The sequence below is a fragment of the Nycticebus coucang genome, chromosome 10 (genome assembly GCF_027406575.1).
Source record: "Nycticebus coucang isolate mNycCou1 chromosome 10, mNycCou1.pri, whole genome shotgun sequence".
NCBI classification, from domain to species: domain Eukaryota; kingdom Metazoa; phylum Chordata; class Mammalia; order Primates; family Lorisidae; genus Nycticebus; species Nycticebus coucang.
The window spans coordinates 50,490,941-50,510,908 of record NC_069789.1 but is presented as its reverse complement, the minus strand read 5'-3'; the positions used below and the strand labels follow the sequence as shown (position 1 = coordinate 50,510,908).

Genomic DNA, 19,968 nt, shown 5'->3' with positions numbered 1-19,968 from the left:
CAACTACTCCCAAGGCACAGCTGCCATCTTTGCCTAGGCAGGTCTCAGGTCTCCTTCATTACACGTGGCCCGAACCTCTCCTGGTCTCCTCTCTTGATACACTGCCAAATCCCTGTCATTTCCGCTGCTCGATAAGGCTTGTCACAGGCAGGGACTTGGGGGATGAGCTTTAGGCAAGGCAGCATTGTGTAGCTATTGAGAGCATGTGTGCATGTCGGGCTGTCCAAGTTAGAATCAGGTCCTATTGCTTGCTAGCTACACAACTGTAGGCAAATTGTTTAATCTGCACTTTATCAGTTTTCTTATAGCATCCTTTGTAGCACCCACCTCATAGGGCTGTGTGAGGATTAAATAACACACATAAGGCACTTCTCTCAGTCTGGAACATGATAAGTGCTTGATGAAAGTTGAATTATTATTACTGTGCTGTAGCTGCTGTATTGAACATGGCTCTCCCTGTGTGGCTGAAAGATGATTCTAGGTGGGGAGAGAAATAGGAGTATTGGAGGGAAGAAAAGAGAGACCATGGAACCGTCAGGACCAGCTGCTTTCAACTGTTTTTAGAGCTTGTCACTCAGAATAAAATCAGCAACAGTCACAACAAACCCTTACAGCATAGTTCATCCTTTGCAAATACATTTCCAGACACTGTCTCATTTTTGCCTCTTTCCAATCCTGTCTGGTGGGCACTATTATCCTCGTTTTGTAACTGAGGACACTGAAATTCTGAGATTCTAGGTCCTGCGCAATCTAGGCAGTAGCATGGGAATTTTAGACGAGTGACAGACTGAGTTGCCCCGACTACCCCGCAGAGGGAGAGGACCTCGAGGGCAGCAGGACCTCATGCCAGTGGTTCTCAAATTTGAGCATGCTTCAGGATCCCCGGGACTGCTTGTGAAAAACAGGTTGCTGGTCCCACCTCCGAGCTTCTGACTGTGTAAGTCTGGGGTTGGGAGTTGGTCTCGTTTAGTGCCCTCTAACTGGGAGTAGGAGCGACATCTTGTGGTAAGTAGTGGAACAAACCTTGGACTCCCTTGGCCCGAGTTACCCACGGGTCCTGGGTGATACAGGACCTGGGCAGCATCACCCAGTAACCGCTGCCAGCCCTTGCCCCTGAGTGTGCATGCAGGCACACCCATTTACCCTAGAAACAAAGAAACCATGTTTTGTTTTAAAGAACTTCATTTCAGAATACTTTCATTCTCATTTTTTTGAATAAGTTTCTTCCCTGGTCTTCCCACTTCGTGGCCTGCGAAGCAATTCCCAGGGCGCTGCCACAGGCTGACTCCTTAAACGAGGCGCTTCTCTTAACGAATGCTTTAGACCCAGAGCAACATTTTACAACAGGAACTATTATCCCGGATCTCTTGGCATCCATCCTTGGCAGGATTGTCTGACGGATTAAGGGTAATGATTTGTGAGCATGTGAACAAGGAAGCGGTGGTCCCTGTGGGCTGGGGCAGTGCCACCTCTTATTTCCGCGACTCAAGTGGCCCCAGTCTCTAGGGCGTAAGCGTCTCTGGAGTTGGGCAGCTGTGGGGTGGTAAGAACGAACGACACCTGCGTGTCCGGGGCGTGGGTCTGATCCCCGCCCTGCCTCTGTGATGAAGACCTTGGGCACCTCACCTCAGCTTTCTGAGTTTGTCCATCTGTAAAATGAGCGAGAGGCCTTCCGTCACGCGTGTGAAAGCGCCCCGCGGTGCCGGGCAGCAAGGCCGGCGCTGGACCGACTTCTGGTAAGGGAAGGAGGCTGAACGTGACGCCTGGGGGCCACCGGGGCAGGGAGAGGGCGCCGGTCCTGGATAAGAACGCAGACTACGGCTCAGTTCCTTCCCCTGCCACGCAGCTGTGCCAGCCCTGGCGCCACCTCGTGACTTGGCGTGAATGTCGCCCCAGCCAGGGCCCAGCGGCTCCTCTGAGGCTCCCTCCGCATCGACGTCTCCGGCAGAGAGGAGACATTAATCATTAATCGCCAGGTTAGTGGGGCCGGCTGCGGTGCGGGGTGTGGAGGGGGGAACGCCCGGCAGGACCGGGGAGCAGGTACGCCCTCCGGGTTGTCCTGGCGCTCTGAGTGCCACCGGGCTGAGTCACCCTCGCCGCGGCAGCTCGCTGAAGCCAGGACCTCGAGGCTCGGGCTGGGGTCGCGGGGTTCACGCACCGCAGTGGCCTTCGGCCTCACGCGTGCTGCTCTTTGGCGCGCCACGGCTCATGGTCAGCAGGGGGCGCCCGTCTGCGCCGGCGGGAGGCCGGGGGGGGGTCCAGCCAAAGGCCGGGCAGGCTGGCTTGGCTGAGTGTGATGGTAGAGTGGCGAGGAGGTGCCTTCCCAAAGTTATAAGCTCTCCCCGTTGAGATGACTGGGCGGACTTAGCCTCGCACGCTCACCCCACATGCCCTATATCTAAAGGCAGCCTCTGAGATTATTCAGGGAGCCAAGGTCGAAGGCTGGGAAAGGTCAGTCTCTTGCCCAGCATGGTCTGGAAAAGATCAGATAAATTGACAACAAGAAGCACATAATCAGTACAGTGTAGAGCACTGTTACCCTTCCTCTGCTAAGTTCAAGGCCTCATGCTGAGGGACCAGCTGCATGGGGAACTGGTAGTTGGTTTTGGAGGATCAGGAAGCTCTCCCAGAACCCCAAGGCTGTCTCCTCTGAAGGCCGCTCACCAGGATAAAGCCTTTTGGGGTGTCAGGAGAGCTCCCCAAATTCTGCTGAGGGTGTCCACCAGTAAAGATGCTCAAAAATCTCAACATCTCCTACCTCCAACCCCCGCCCCCCCCCCCAGGTAATTCTACTTTTTCTAATTCCCAGTTGCTATCTATAGTTAAGGAAGTCACTTAACATTTAACCCAGCACCCACCTGCCAGCAGGTCAAAGGTCACTACCCACAGCTGGCCTGGTTTCACTTTAACTGCAGTGGCATCACTGACTTGACTCACTAGGCAGGCTGACCCTGAGTGCTGTCCCTGTATTGAATAGGGTGGAGTGAAGGGGGAGGAAACCCACAGTACAGGTCCAGGGGTGAGGCTGTAACAGCCAAGCAGAGACGGTAGCTCAGAGTGATTGTCTCCACAGTCCAGAGCCAGCAGGCTGCAACTCTGCTTCCATGATGCCCATGCCCTTGCTGTCTCCTCAAGGAATAGTGAGAGGGTGGAGGGAGGTGAAGGAGACCAGCAGTGGGCATTAGTGCAGGACTTAGGAACACATAATTTCTCTGTCTCAGTTTCCCCAGCTGTAAATGGTGCTATTTAAAAAAAAAAAAAAGTCATAGTGTTTAAATTCTGATGTGAAAAAATTAAAATATTTCCAAATAGCGTAGCAATTACTATAAAAGAGTGTGTTTCAGGATAGAAAAGTTTCTCACCCCCACTGTGCAGGTGGGGTGCTGGTATCTGATGTGCTTCTGGGTAATTCTTTAGCAGATAAGAATGAATTGAGTCCCCAAACCTGCCATCCTGTAAGGCCATGTGAATTGAGGATTAATCGATTAAAGTGCAATTCCAAAATTTAAGCCTTCCAGCCAAGGCTTCAGTGTTTCTTTACAGCCACCAGAACCAGAGGGTCTCTGGATAACACACATCCTTAGGTTCTAAGCCTTTTTTATCAAAGATGCCTCCCAGTTTAAAGATAACACTTTATTATTTTTAAAGTGCTTAAGAGGACAAAGGGAATTACTAATTCAATCTTCCCTGTTTCTTTGGAAGAACCACAATGAAATGAGAGAACTTACCAAGTTAACACTAAGAAGTGCTTTTTGGTTAAGTGTTTTGTAGACACTGATGGCTGCCTCAATGGTCTTTGTGAATTTAGCAATGTTCCTTGGCTCTATGTATCACAAACAGCTTCCCTCTGCTTTAATTCCCAGCACCTCAGAACCAAGGACGGTTTCTGGGCCTGATGAGTGTTCACATATAGAATTACCAAGGTATACTTTTAAAAAAGAAATTCGTTAAAAACAAAAATAAATAAATAAAAAGAAACTCCTTTAAAATGATACCAGTGGACAGTTAACCATATCATGAAATACAGACTGTGATTTCATTTCCCAATGGGATTTCCTTTCATCTGGGCCTGACATGGCTTTACCACCCTAGGTGACAGTAAAGAAAATTCAGAAACACTATCTCTTACTTTTTAGTTGTATCATGTGGCTTTTCCTTTCTACTTTCCAAACCCTGTGGAATTTCTCAGTTTCTGATTCCTGCTGGCAAGTGTCTCTGCCTTCTCATGGAATGCCTAAGTCAGAGAGGCTTTGTGGAGCCCACTTGGACCTGGAGAATGCCACTTTATCCCAAACACACCTTCTTGTTTGTGGGTAAGTATGTATGACAGAGTTTGTCCTGTTCTCAGGTGAAGGTGATTTTCCCTAGCTCTAAGTGATTACTATTATAACTATCTGGGCTGCCTCAAAGGGTTTTTGTAGGGTTTAAATCAGATCATAGATCTTCAATCATTAATTCATTCATTTGTTAAGTGTGTATTATGAATTTGCCTGGACAGGATAATCTATTTTCTCGGTGCCAACAGAAAAATCAAGAAAGACCCCTGTGGGAGTCCCTGCCCATGGCACCACCAACCGTGCACACAAGTGTAACACCAGTCTTTCTTAAACCAAGTGAGCCCAGGCCTGCTGCAAGGGAGGAGGAGGAGAAATGTGATGTACAGGGTAGGGAGGTAGGTGCTGCAGGTGGAGGAAGCAGGAAGAAGGGCTGGGGCTTACTGGTAGGCTTTAGCAGGCCCAGTGACCTCACTGCTGAGCCCTCCCGGAAGCTCCTTGTGAATTGGTGAGCTGGGTATGACTTCCCAGCCCCACTTATCTGTTGGGCCAGCTCAGGGCCTCTCAGCACTGTCTTCTCGGGATTTTTGCCTCCATCTGCTCACCTCCAACCCCTAATTCACTGTCACTTTCTCCCTTATCTGCCTTCTCCCAACCTCAGAGAAGAGGGTTTAGAAATGGAACCTGGGGAAACTGCCTCCAAGACCCCACAAAGCAGCCTCATTGCTCACTTTAGGGCCAGGTGGAGATGCAACCAAGAGAATCTGGACCAGCCCTGCCTGATGAAACCTTCCAGGGAGATGAGCAACTGGCAGGGTGAGAGGGTGGGCTTCTCTCACTGCTAGGTGTAGGGGCATGTGAACCAGCAAAGTGATCGACCTGACCAGGACCAGAGGTGAAAGGAAGGACAAGGGAAACATGGAGGTTTAGAACAAACGCAGTCACCATGTCAGTCCTCTGCCAGAGGCTGACACAATAGCCGAAGCCCCTAGATGGGGGCTTGGTCTCATCACGTTACAGTTCTCCCATTAGGCTTGTCCTTTGTCCCAAAGACACAAGTCATATTTCCTCTTCATCTTGCACATTGTGTAAGGGGCTCCAGCTCTTGAAGCTCAGTCAGTGCTCATCTGACACCTGCCAGCCTGGGCCAGGAGAGGAGAGCAGGGCACAGGTACTCTCATGCCCACTGAGTGGCTCTCTGAGTCAGGCTGGGTCCAGGTCCATTGACCTCCTGTGTCTGGAGAAGTTCAAGGGTACACATCACTCTCCCCCTCCTCACCTCCTGGGACCTGCATGGACCTACAACCCCTCTCTCTGGATGCAAAGACAACCCTATTAACCTAAATGGACTAGTGGAGGTCACACAGCTGGTGTGGCACCAGAGAAGTTCCTACTTCCAGGATCCACTTCTTTCTCTCCCCAGATGGTTCTAGCCTAAGGTGAGCCAGTCAGCACTGTGGGTTGACCGCCTACTGTGTGCAAAGCCGTATGTTTCCTGTGATAGTCACCTTTTGTCTCACCTGCCCATTATCTCTTCCCCCTTACTCTGACCAACGCATTCCAGTTCTGAACCACCCACTTGTAGTTGGTAAGATTTCTGAACGGCTCATTGCCAGAAGTAAGCACCTGGCCCAGACCTGGCCATAAAAGACTTTACCCCCAGCCCCCACAGTTGCCATAGAGATCAGCACCAGGACTTTTGGTGGAACTTGTGGGGGAAAAGACATTCTCTGTGCTGGTAAATTATATGAGCCTGGGACTGCTGGTGGGAATCAGGAGAGCCAAGGCAAGCAATAGAGAAAACCACTTCTGAGGACATCCATTGAGTCCCTAGAACTACCATACCCAGAATGGCCAAGCTATGTGAACACCTACATTTCCTTTTATGACCTCAGTTAATTTGAGCTGGGTTTTCTTTCACTTGAAACTAAGAGTGCTGACTATAAGGAGGAGGGGGGAAGGTGCTTGGAAAAATAAAAAGAGGAAGTGACATGATTTCTACCTTCAGGAAGGTCCCTGGCTAGGGGGAAATACAGTTTTCATTCTTGCATATGTAAACACATCATCTGCCTCTTTTTTTTTTAATTTTTTGTGTGTATAGACTATACACTCAAAAAGTTCTTATACTTTTATTTACCAAATAATACCTCTTCATGAAGGAAAACTTATAAAACACAAAGATAAAGGGAAGGAAGTTCATCTATATGCCACTATCCACTGTTACTCTTTCTCAGTGGGCTCCTGTGTGTGTGTTCCCATTAAAAAACCACAGAAAGGGTCATCCTGTACTTATCACTCTGTTTTTCTCCCCACTTACCTATACGTGGGGATTTTCTTTAGGAACATATAAAGGAAATTTTTAGGAGACAAGGTTTGTGGCCCCATCACGTATCTCACCACACAACCTCCCATTTGTTTCAAAAAGAGGCACAGAGTCCATCTGTGAATGCAAAGTGGCTATTCTCCATAGTGTCACCATTAGAGGAAGTCTTTAAAAATAAAGCATTCCTTCATTCATTTGTTCAATAAGTGAATAGTCAAGTGCCTCCCATGTGCTAGGCACTGAAGTACAGGCTCCAGGCATGATGAGCAAAACCAGACAGGATTTCTACTGCCTGGAGCTTAGAGCAGAAACAGGCGAAGTCATTTATCAAACACTCTCTAACCGAATGTCAACCTCAGGCAGAGACAGGTACTGATGGAGCATAACACAGGAGGGCTTGGCCCTTGCCAGAAGCCTTCCCTGAGGAAACAAAGTGTGCGCTGGAATCTAAAGGATGCGACTGTGTTAACCAGGCCAAGAGAAGGAGTGAGGGAGGGGTGTAGAACTGTGCGGAACTGAGAGAAGTCATGTGGCTGCAGTGGAGAATGGCCAGCGGCAGAGAGAGGAAGGAGCCAGATGATGCAGGGCCTTGCAAGTCACATCGCTAAGTTTTGTCTTTATCCTAAGAACAAAGGGAAATCATTGAAGTTTCCCTGAGCAGGTGTGTGTGTGTGTGTGTGAGACTAGATTTGTGGGAAGCTCATGTGATGGCTTTGTGAGGAGTAGTTTGGTAGGTCCACAGTGTTCTCAGGGGTAACAGGCAGCTGCTGTATTCAAGGTGTGAAAGTTCAGAGTAGCTTGACATAAGGTGATGGTGCAGGAAGTAGAGAGAAGGGACTGGAGAAGTATTTAGGAGATAAAATAAGCAGGACTTTTTCTTCTGGGCTTGCTCAACTGGCTAAATGGTGACACCAGTCATGAAACCAGGAAACTCTGTAGGAGAACAAACGGGGCTGATCATAGACATGTTGAGTTGGACATCAACATGGAACCTTTGAGACATCCAAAAAGAGATGCTAACGAGGCAGTGAGGAGCTCAGAGAGTCATTTGCAAATTGTGTGCACTGGTGCAGCAGCCAGCCGGTGTGGGTCCTGATCCCAGCTCACTGTGCTTCATTGGGCAAATCACTGCCCTACTCTGGGACTGAGAGTCCTCAAGTTTCTGGCGTGTGGGTTGGACCAGAGGTCTATCTGGCTACAACATTCTTTAATCTGTGAGCATATGGGGTCAAGTATTTCTCAAACACTCCTGAATTCCTCCCAAAACCAGAGAAAGAAGTCACCCAATTTGAGGTGTGTCCTGCCTCTGTTAGACTGTTCTTCTGGATGTTCTTGTTCTGACCCTGGTTGTCTCTTCCCCAGGCAGGTCATAGACCATCCTGGGGCTCCCAGAGTCCTATTCTGGGGTGGGAAACCCAGACTTCTCATTCTTGTTTGAAGGGAAGAAGCAAGAACAGCGTATACTGCTGTCAGGCAGGTTGACAGTCAAAGGCGTGATCTGTGGAAGAAGGGTGTTGCTTGCCACAAACTCACCAGAGCACTTTCCCCAAGGTTTGCCCTTACAGAATGACCTCTCTTCTTCCCTGCTTCTAGCCTGCAATGCCCTAAACTTTCTGCTCTGTGTACTCTTTCCAAAAATGTGTCACCAGGTGTTCGTGCAGTGTTTGCTTATTTCGCAAATGACCCAGATCCTGATGATGTCCCAGGTCCCATCGACCTTTCTTGGCCAGTGTCTTCCTAGAACTGTTTGATACCCAGTCCCTCTCCTGGGCCTTGGTCAGGAGCTGAGTCATTCCTGCAGGTCTTATGATTAATGAGCTAATATGAGCTGGACATGAGAGATACAAAATGAATAAAACCCAATCCTAGCCCTTCAGAGACCTTCCCACCAATGGTTTTGGAATGTGATCTGGACTATTTTCCCCTAAATTCATAACCTCTTACTATATTAAAGCCTCTCTTCTGCTCACTCGCTTAGCTTTTCAAGTTGTCCCAAAGATTAGTAATGCTAGTGGTTATCTTTTACTGAGAACTTATTATGTACCAGTCTTGGTGGAAAGCCCTTTATATCCTTCATCTCATTTAATCTTCAAAACACCCAGTGATGTGGGTGCTGTGTCTCCCACTTCACTCTTAAAGCATGAGTGACTCATTTGCAAATTGTGTGCACTGGTGCGCCAGCCAGCTGGTGTGGGTTCTGATCCCAGCTCACTGTGCTTCACTGGGCAAATCACTCTGGGACTCAGAGTTCACACTTGAAGCATGAAAGAGGTTAAGTCACTTGCCTGACTTCAAAGAGCTGAGATTCAAACCCAGGTTTAGTCTGACTCGAAAACACCATGCTCTTAACCACAATGCTGTTGCCGCCTTTGGTGGGATGACTGAGAAATTGGTGTTAGCCACAAAGTGCCATTAGAGTACAGGCCCTGGGAGCACAGGAACCTTGTCCCCAAACACCCAGGATGGGACCTGGCTGATATTTGTTGAATCAATTTGAATACAGGAAACATTTTAAAAACTCCTCCCCACCCACCACCATAACCTTGAATGCAAGCTTGAGAACTATCTGATGCAATGCGTTATTATAAATACATTGATGCGGGGTGAGTCTTTAGCTGGAGGGCTTGGGGTCGCCTCCAGGTTGAAGACCCAAAGCAGTAGCTTGGTAAGGCATCCGTAAATGGATTTTGCATTTCTGAATTGCATTTCTCAGGTGTGTTTGAATTCCTTCCCTTTACACTGCCTAGTTCTGTGCCACCACTTTCATCTACCTGTGACCTTTAATAAAGGTTTTTTTTTTTTTTAAAGCAAACAATGAAGTAATTACTTTTGAGAAGAAAAGAGTAAATTGAAGCAAAGTTCATTATTTTCTAAATTTGCTTTTCTAGAGAATTTATCTGTTGGCACGGCTGTACCCAGGAGCTCCCAACCATTTAGGTCAAAGACCATGTTCCTTTTTTTTTTTTTTTTTTAATTTTTTATTAAGTCATTTGTACATAGATCATGAATACATTTATGTCATCATGGGATTCAACGTGTTGATTATTTGTACAAATTGGAGTGCTTACATCCTACTAATCAATATAGCCTTCACCTCATTTACCCAATTACAGCATTAAGACATTTGTGTTCTACACCTAATAGATCCAACTTGTACTTGCAATGTGCTCCATAGGTGTGGTCCCCCTACAAACCCTCCCTCTGTCAACCCACTACCCTTCCTTCCCCTCTCTCCTTCCCTGCTTCATTCTAAGCTATAGTTTTGTTTCATTTTTCATATGCAAGTATGAGTGATTATAAATTGGTTTCACAGTAGTACTGAGTACATTGGATATTTTTTTCCATTCCTGAGATACTTTACTAAGAAGAATGTTTTCCAGACCATGTTCTTCATATACTCTAATCTCATTGTCTCTGCCCTCCAACCCCTCACCACATCTACTGCAAACTTTCTCTGGCCTCTGAGTCTTCGTCCTCAAAATTCTTTCAGTTTTCATTTCTTTTTCTTGTCTTTGCCTGGGAAAATTTTATCCGTTTTTCAAATTCTAAGAAGTCTGAAGTGCTCCCACCGCCCCTCCACTGACTCCCCACACACACAATCTGGGCTCAGTTCCCCTCCTCCGTACTCGCTATGGACCCAGCAAGAGCGCAGAACTTTCTAGTCTTTAATCCCTCATTCCACCCACCCCAGACACAACACTTGTCCTAGAGTCCCTGCTCCATGCCTGGAGCCTGGCCAATGGTAAGTGTCATCAAATAGCATTGTGGCTGATTGCGATGCCACCTCATCAAATACCACTTACTATAGACCCACCTATTGAGTAGTAACTACATGCCAGGATTCTAATGCATGTGATTAAGCCACAGGGCAACCTTGCAGACTATGTTTGGTCCCACCTACTTTAAAGATAAAGAGGCTGGAGCTCTGAGAGGCCTGTTAACTTGTTAAAGGACACACATTTAGAAAGAGAGTAATCTTGGACATGAGTTCACGTCTTTAGGACTCCAAATTCTATCTCCCTTTCCTCCCAGCTTGGGGCTTCAAGTTGCCCAAGTCTCTGTCATCTCCAAATTCCAAACCCTGTAACTCAGAAGAAAATGTATTGATTAGTTGTTTGACCTTAGGTTAGTCACTTGACACTACTTGGTCTCAGTTTTGTCCAGTATAAAATGCGGGGGGCGAGGGGAGTGGGCCATATGAACCCCAAGGTCCATGAGCTCCAAAGTGGCAAAATCTTACCAACTAGAACAAACACCTGTTTTTGCTTGATTGTTAGCCTAGCCAGCTGCTATGAGTGCAGGATGGAGGGACACAGGGCCCTGCTCCTGATGGACCTCTCCCTTTTGCTCAGAGCCCCCCAGGTGAATATGAGAACCCCTGGGGGCTAGGGAAGGGCAGGTTGGGATGGGGGTGCAGGGCCACTGAAAAAGAAAGGCACAAGATATGAAAAACCTGCTTTGCAGCAGGAAACAAGTTTCACAAGGACTGGGGAGGAGGCACCCCATCTGGCTTCCTTCCTTCCGGGCTCTGGCCTAGAGAACCACCTGGAGCCAGAAAGCTCCTCATCCCCACCCTCCTCCTCTTTCCACCTACAGGGGGATTCCCCTCCTCCCAGCACCCTCCCCTACCCTACTATGGGTGCTTTACCCTCTGCTCAGTCTCTGAGAAGTTCCCACCCCTGCAGCTCTCACCCAGATAAGATCGTGGTGGGGGAACCTAGTCGACTTCTCTCCACCTGGGCTCACCAGCACCAGCACCTCAAAGAGGGCCAATGGGGAGAGAGTGAGGCCTAGAGGCGTCCCCTGTGCTATCCTCTAGACAGTACAGGAAGAGCTTGCAAATTCCATGCAAAAATAGAATGCAACTGAGCCCCTCTTTCACCTCATCCTGCTCTGCCCCCCCAACTCTCCATGGGGTCCAGGGCCCTTTAGGCTCCCCACAAAACACACGAGGGGGAGGCTCTCTCACACTCCCCACCTGATGGCCTGTGGAGTCCCTCCCTCCTCCTCCTGCCCTGCTCCCTCAGTGTCTGACCTTCACCTTGGTTTGTGTCTGTGGCCTTGGTTGCAGCACCTTGGGGGTTCATCCTGGTTCCCACCTTGAAGCAGTGATAAGGTTGAAGAGGGAGTGGGGGCTTGCCTGGGACTCCATTCCAAGCCTTAGACCCCTTAGTACCTTGCTAGGAGGTTCAAAGACTCTCCAAGCAGAAAGTGGCAAGGGAATGTCAAGGGTGTACTCTACCCCTAACAGGCCACCAGGCTGAACCCCTACTAGAAGACTATGACTGTTAGTATTTTTATCTTCAGGGAAGGAACTGCCAGAGCCCAGTGGGTGAGATGTACAGTAAAGCAGCAGAGGGAACCTCAGTCCTGCACTGAGACACGCAGCCAGGGTTAGATCCTGCATTTAGAGAACTGAACACAAGCAACGACCTGGAGCTACTTAGGGTGGTTTCAAGTACACGAGTTTTTTTAGTGAACTTCCTTGAGCCCTGCTCCCAGGGAGCAACCTCAAGCTGCCTCAGAGGGACAGAAATGGAGCTCTGCCCCCACCACCCACCCTGCCACCCTATCACCCCACCCCCACCCTGTCCTACACCTGGCATTGTCACTAGTTCCACCCTCTGGAAGGCCTTGGCCTGCTCTGGGGACCCACCCCAAGTGACCTGGCCATAGCTCCTGGAGTGAAAGGAAGCTCAGTTATCCATTAGCCTGATTCTGCCTGGGACAGGAAATGTTTCAGCCAGTTTCAAAAGGTGCTAGCCTGGGTGCCTCTGCCATGCACATGGTCCATGGCCAGCCCAGGAGTATCAGCTCAGCCCCTTCCCAGAACTGGAAGGAAAGCCCCTAAACCCCCGGGCTCGCCAAGCTTGGCCCACACTCAAACAGGCCTGGCCATAGCTCCTGGAGAGAGAGGAAGCCCAGTTATCCATTCACCTGATTCTGCCTGGGACAGGAAATATTTCAGCCAGTTTCAAAGGCACAGTAGGCAACGGAAGGAAGCCACTTGGGGTGGGCCCCCAGGGTAGGTCAAGGCCTTGCAGAGGGTGGAAGAAGCAACAATGCCAGGTGTAGAGCCCAGGGAGAGGGCCATAGACCCTGCCATGACTGGGCTATGGGGTGCAGAGGGAATAGTGGGCAAAGCCCAGATTTGCCACTGAGCCCAGCCCCCACGGACAGCCAAATTTGTGGCCACTTCCATACTAGCTACACTCTCTTCCTGGCCTGTCCTCCGAGGGGGAGACAAGTGGCTCTAAGTGACTACCACTTAGCATATTTTTCTTCCATCTCCAAGTAGGACTCCATCCCCAAACCCAAAGGGTGAAATTCTCCCTTCTTTTCAGACTTTCATGAACAGTGACTCTGCAGCTTATCTACCTACGCACTTCTAATCTATGTCAAACTACAGATTTTTTTTAGCTGCAGACTGTATTCATTTTTTCCCTCTCAATATTCTCTCTCAGTAAAGAGAACACTGTGTCTCAAAGAGATCTCGATGACCTCAGGCAGGTGGTCTCCCCAGCTACACCTTGGCCACCTCCTGGAACACCCCAGATAAGGGATCCCAGGGAAACCTGGCCTCCTCCCCACCCTCAACTTCTTTTGCCTGGCTCCCAGAGAATGAGAGTAATGAGAACGAGCATAGCGACTGTCAGCGCCCACCCCAGGCCCTTTCTTAATGTCATTATGTAAGTCATCTGTTGAATAAGCAGAGCATCTCCGGGAGGTGTGTGCTCTGACTATGAGCATCTCATAGACAAGGAAACTACAGCTTAGGAAGCCCCAGTATCTTGCTCAAGGCTTCACAGTAAGGGACAGGGCCTGGTTTGACTGACTCCAAGGCAAGTGCCCTTAATGAGTGTTGTGTCTCCTTTTACTTAGTTCTCCCCAGGAGCTCCTAGTCATGGGGTCAGAGGTGAGCCCAGCAAGTAAGAAGTACATTCGCTTCTTGTTTTTTAAACTTTGGTCACACAGTAAATTATCGGTTTGCTGTGGCAACAATAGGGCAGGTGTCCCTGCAAGACACCTCTTGAGGATAGCTGAGGCAAGCTCAACCCCTTTCTATAATCCTTCCCTATCTAGCTTCTGCTTCTTCTCCCAGAGTTCCTTACAGAGTTCTCATCCTTCAGTCACTTGAGTGGGGCAGGAGACATCATGGACTCCTCCATCCTCCCTCCCCTGGGACCAGAGTATTTGACCCATCTTCTCAAAGCAGCTATTGATTCTGACAGAAGGGCAAAAGTAGAGAGCTGAGTGCAGAACTGGGGAAGAGATAACAAGACCAGATTCTACTGTGCTTGGTGAATTTCTAGCCATAAATTCATTTCAGAATAAATAGCACCTTTTATTTGTGGGCAGATTAGAGATCTGTGTCACTGTGATACTAGTACAATCCACTGGGGCATCACAGATTAGCCCTCAGAGCACTGGACTGCTTCTGCCCAGCCCACGGCCAGCCCAGCCTCCTGCCCCAAGGGCCTCCTGGCTCCACAAGGAATCCTTGATAACGAGTACCTAAGCTCCGGTGATAGTGTCACTAGACACGGAGAGTATGGCTCAACTACCCAATATTTCGGGCCTATCTTGCAGGATGAGGCCAGGAAAGTTGGAGGAGATGAGTCATCACATCCCTGACCTTAAAAACCCTCCAAACTCTCACGTACATTATGGATTGCTGGTAGAAGTATACACTGATGCAACCTAGAAGGATTTTTGGCAAATGTACTAAAGCTAAACACAAGCCTACTAAGCAAGAACACTTCTAATTAATAAAAATTAATGTTTATGCTAATCGAAAGATGTGTGCAAGAGTATTCATAGCAGTTTATTCATGAGCCCTCCAAACTGGAAACAACCTAAAGCTTGTCAATATATGTAGGAGAATGGAGACATAAACTACGTGTGTGTACACACTATTACACATGTACAAATCCACCTGACTGTACACTCAAGGTTTATAGCATCCCTTCCCCCCAAACCCCCCCCAAAGAGGAAACATTAGGTGGTTGTGTTTAGTTTTTTTTAATTATTATTATGCATTTTATGGTTCAGCTAGGAATAATGGGCTGTCTGGCTCCAGTCTGACCCAAGTCCATCTTATTATAGATAAATGTTTCCTTATACTCCAGTCCAGGTAGAGAGCAGCTGTTTCTCAATGTCTCGGCTCAAAGACTCAAAGATTGGTATAGCAAACCAAAACTAAAAAATTAAATGGGCATGGTGGCACTCACCTGTAGTTCCAGTTACTCGGGAGGCTGAGGCAGGAAGATCACTTGAGCCTGGGAGTTTGAAGTTACTGTGAGCTATAATCACACCATGGCACTCAGCTAGGGTGACAGAGTGAGACTCTGTTAAAAAAAAAATAGATTGAGCTCAAACAATTCTCCCTCCTCAGCCTCCCACAGTGCTGGGACTATAGGTGTGAGGAGTTTGAGACTTGTCTGAGCGAGAGTGAGACCCCGACTTTAGACACTTTTCTAAAAAAAAAAAAAAAAAAAAAAAAAAAACCAGTGGAGTGCCGCGGAGAGCCCCTGTAATCCCAGGGGCTTCCAGAGCCTGAGGCAGCAGGATGCCTGCAGCCCGAGTCTGAGGTTGCAGTGAGCTGTGACACCATCACACTCTTCTCAGGGCTTAGGATGGGACTCTGTCTCAAGAACAACAACAAAAAAAAAAAAAAAGCAAGAAAATAAAAAATAAGTAAGGAAATTAAAAAAAAATTGGCTTCGCAGTTGTTTGTGTGTGTGTGTGTGTCTCGGTGTGTGAGCACATGTATGTGTGTTGTGTTGTGTTCAAAGAGTCCATGAACTGCCAGGGGGCAGATTGGAAGCATGAAATTCCTCCTGAACACTAGCCACCCGCAGAAAGATTTATTTTAACAAAATTCACAGTGCCTACTATGTACTAGGCCCTGTTCCAGGATGAAACAGACAAGAATCCCTGCCCACATGGACCTTGTGTTCCAGTGATATCTATTAAGGTTATAAAATGGAGGAAAAGACTGTTTTTCAATTTTTGCTGACTTAGTTTGGGATGTTGGGCAAGACTTTACATTCTTCTGTGCCTCACATTTTGTGGGGATGAACCCGAGAACTTCTTTGTGGAGCTGAGAATGTACACAGACAGGTCTATTTATAACAGTTGTGTGCCCATCAATTCTTGCAAACTACCTGGTGTGTCCCAGAGCAAGCAGGGGAAAATCCCTGAAATGTCGTGTCACCAGGAAGGCAAGGGCAATGGAAGGTTTATGAGCTATACACAGAGTGGACAAACTTGGATTGCAGTTCCTATCACCTCTTCTTTGTGTCACTTCATGCAGGTCACTTAATCTTCTGTGCCTCCTTTTTCTTATCTGTAAAATGGGATGTTCATATCCCTCTGAAACAGCTATTTATGGATTAAATGAAGTAGACCAGTATTTGCCTGGCATGCAGTGGTTGTGAAATAAATAATAGCTCTTAAAATTAATCGGAGAGACAGAGCGTACACATTCTGACCGAGTCATCCACCCACTCCTACTCCAACCTAAAGCAGGCTTGTTCCCACTTCCTCAGCCTTGCACACAGCTCTTCAGACTCCTACGCCCTCTGCCAAATCAGGACGCTTCCTACTCTAAAACCCAAGTCATGCCTTCTGCAGGAAGCCTTCCAGAGGAACTTGTCTATTAGTGGCAACTGTCTCCTCATTGCAGACCTCCACGTCCCTGCCACTCCCATGGTTGAATTTGATTGTCTTCATCAGGCATGAGCAGGGCTATGTCTCCCAGCCAGCTTAGCATCCATACACCAGTCACTCTGGAGCCCTGCATCACTGACCCACAGAAGCCATACTCCTTTCTACTTGAAGGCCTTCACGTGGGCCCCTGGGCCTGCAATGATTGTTGCTCAGCGCTTCTCAGCCCCTTCTCCCATCAAGGGGCCAAAGGAACTCTTAGACACCCTCCAGGGCTCACTTACACACCACTTCCTCCTTGACTCCCAAACTGAAAAAGTTTCCTTCCTTTACCTTCTCATGCAATCCAGTAATCCTCAGAGCACTGACAGCTAGATACAAGTAAGTAGCAACTTACTTGTTGGATGGATCCTTTAATACTTGTCTCATAATAACCTGAAATTTCAGTAAGGAGAAGAGCAGGTATATTGTTTTTCCTGGTATATTCTCAGCACTTAGCCCAGTGCTCCATGCATAGCAAAAGTGCAATAAATACTTGTCAAATGAATGCACGAGGGAGTGAGTGAATACAACTCCTCCCTCCCACTCCCAAGGCCCAGCATAAGTCTGTCCACAGGACACCCTCAGGGGCCAAGAAGAAGGAGAGACCTTCTGGTTCTGTCTTGATATATTTCTTCCTGGGAACATGCTACCATTTCTTGGTCAAGTCACGGGTCTCCAGGTTTTCCAGAGAACCCCACCTCTAATCCCTACCCCTAAGGAATATATTCCCCAGTAAGAGGAAAACACCACAAAGACTTTCCTTCAATGGGAGAGGATGGGTGCTGGCCTGGTCTCCCAGCAGCAACCACAGGCCAAATATCCCCTGCTTTGCATGCTATTTGCTGTAAAGCACACCTGGCAGACACACATCTCTGGCTGGGAATTGCACCCTTACCCCCCTTACTTGCTGTAGCTCCAGGGGAGCCCCCACAAGCCTCGGCTGAAAGAGTCTGGCTAGATCCTTGAGTCCTCTCCCACACCCTGCACCCCCAATACCTACATTTTGCCTTTGTCTGGTTCTAACAGGTGATGGTCCCTACCAAAGCTTTGGGCAGCAGCCAGAACCCATGAAGCTATGTAGCATGGATACATAGCGGACTGTGGCCAGAGGAGTGCTGAATCAGGAGACCTCAGATCTAGTGACTGCCTGCCCCCTCCTGCTGGAACAAATCCACTTCTCCAAGCTTGTTTCCTCCTGGGTAAAACACAGCAGTAGAGTTGTCACACCTGTGCTTCTCACCTCATCGGGTGGTTGTGAAAGCCAACAGGAGTCACTGCATGGGCTGGATGCCATGTCTGCCAAAGTGGAAATGTCGACGAAGGAGACCAGTCTCTACCCTCAGATTAAGTCAACGGTGAACAGGGCAACAGACACTCATTATGCACCTGACAGAGGAGTGGGAGGTGCCACCAATGGGGCCATGTCACCCTACAGTAGAACTGAAACCAGGGCCATATAAAAGCCAGGAGTGTGTAGATGATTGACAGGTAACTCAAGCCAACCAGACTGCAATTCTTGCCCACTGGCTGTGTGACTTTGGGTGAATTACTTACCCATGCTGTGCCTGACCTGTGCCTCACTGAGGTGTCATAAGGAACTCATGAATGAGAGCACGCAAAGTGCTTAGCACAGCTCTAGGGCAGGGCAAGTGCTAAGTGAGCATCAGCTAGGCTCGTTGTTATCATTCTGTCTTTAATTCATTTAACAAATATGTACAAAGCTGAATGGGGCATGGGGACAAAATACACCAGTAAACAAAAAGAACGGAAAGACCGGCTCTCATGGCACTCACATTCTGGAAGGGGGAGAGAGACGGACCACATAAGCACAGTAGCTAATATATTCGATGATGGAGTGCTTTGTCAAAAAGGAAGCAGAGGGTGGCACCTGTAGCTCAGTGGGTAAGGCACCAGCCACATGCACCAAGGCAGGTTTGAACCTGGTCTGGGCCAGCTAAAAAACAACAATGGCAACTGCAACAACAAAAAAAAAATAGCCAGGCATGGTGGCAGGTGCCTGTAGTCCCAGCTACTTGGGAGGCGGAGGCAAGAGAATCACTTGAGTCCAAGAGTTTGAGGTTGCTGTGAGGTGTGACACCATGGCACTCTGGCACTCTACCCAGTGTGACAGCTTGAGACTCCGTCTCAAAAAAAAAAAAAGAAAGAAAGAAAGAAGGAAGCAGAAAAAGGAAACGAGAAACTCCGGTGGTGGGGAGGGTTTTCATGCTAAGCACGCCCTGGGAGAAAGGTGAAGGTGAGCAGGAGCTGGGGGGAAGTGGTCCAAATGGGAAAAGCAGAGCCCTCTCCTGTGTTGCTATTAACATACCTTCAGCTGCAAAATGGAAAGGAGAACTTTCTGTGAGGATTAAATTAGATTACAAATGCCTGGCATATGCAAAGAACAGAATAAATGTTAGCACCTCCCTTCCCCATTTTTACCCCACAGGGCTCCTCTTGGTTCCCAGGAGGAGCTCGAGATGTCCAGGCCAGGCTGCATGTCAGCCGTGACCAGGCGCCTTTCTGCTGCCCCACGCGTGGTCACTTGGGGGTTGTGTGAGCTTGGATCTCCAGCGATGGGCAGCAGGGGAGACTCGGGGATCTCAAAGTAGAGGATGGAGGGTGGACACCAGCCCATTGCCTTCTAGCTGTGGGATCTTGGCTGGGGATAAAAATAACAGTTATTACTATGCCAGCACTTTCTCATTTAGTCTTTCCTCCAGCCCCGGGAAGCAGACAAGAAAGGTCAGCCTCAGAGAGGTTCATGCAGAGAGAAGGCAGAAAAGCCAAGATCTGAGCTTAGTGTGTGAGACTCCAAGGCCCCTGCTCTCAGGAGGGTTGCCAGCTTTAACAAAACAAACAGAAAAAAAACAGGACACTGGCTTACATTTGAATTCCAGTTAAGCAAGAAACAATTTTTTAGTGTAAGTACTATTGTCCCTCAGCATCTATGGGGGATGTATTCCAGGACCCCTGAGGATATCAAAATCCACAGATGTTGAAGTCCCTAATACAAAATAGCCTGTTATTTGCATATAACCCACACACATTCTTCTGTACACTTTAGATCATCTCCAGATTACTTATAATACCTAATACAACATAAATGCTATATAAATAGTTGTTAGACTATTGGTGTTATTTACATTATTTTTATTATTGTAGACTATTACTTTGTTCCCCCCCCCAATAGTTTTGGCCCACAGTTGGTCGACTCCACAGATATGGAATCTGCAGATATGGAGGGCTGACTGTCTACCCCAAATACTGCATGGGCCATATTCGTAGTAAAAAAATTTTCTTTTATCTGAAGTACAGACTGGGCACTTTGTATTTTTCTCTGGCAATCCTAGCTCTCAGCCACCCTGTAGTACCGTCTCCCAGAATTAGAAGCCACTGCTTCATGGGGATGTTGGAAAAATGAGACGTACGGACCTGAGAAGACTGATGAATGTGCCAGCCGTGCACCTTGCTTGGGTTGAGCACTTACTTGAGGGTGAGCTGACGCTCACTCCAGCAAGCATGCAAAGGGGCCCCTGATCTATCTGAGCTTTTGGGAACCTAGATCTCCACTCACAGATAGAAGAGTGTGCAGGGCCAAGATGTTCCTGCCCAGAACCTGCTTCCCCCACCATACTTCAGTCCTGGGATCCTCAAAGTTCC

The 19,968-nt window shown here is 48.2% G+C and overlaps 1 protein-coding gene and 1 long non-coding RNA gene across 2 annotated transcripts in view; one reads left to right on the top strand and one right to left on the bottom strand.

Annotated features, from left to right (window-relative positions):
* Nucleotides 1-14,986, bottom strand: part of RD3 (RD3 regulator of GUCY2D) — a 56,327-nt gene extending 41,341 nt beyond the window's left edge. Inside the window, exon 1 of the mRNA XM_053608126.1 lies at nt 14,829-14,986. The gene's annotated coding sequence lies outside the window, so the exon portion shown is untranslated. The remainder of the gene's footprint in view (nt 1-14,828) is intronic.
* Nucleotides 1,401-18,112, top strand: LOC128597626 (uncharacterized). The gene is made up of 3 exons (XR_008383302.1): nt 1,401-1,976; nt 4,137-4,313; nt 17,335-18,112. It is a non-coding gene; the product is annotated as an uncharacterized LOC128597626 (long non-coding RNA).
* The last annotated feature ends 1,856 nt before the right edge of the window (nt 18,113-19,968 follow it).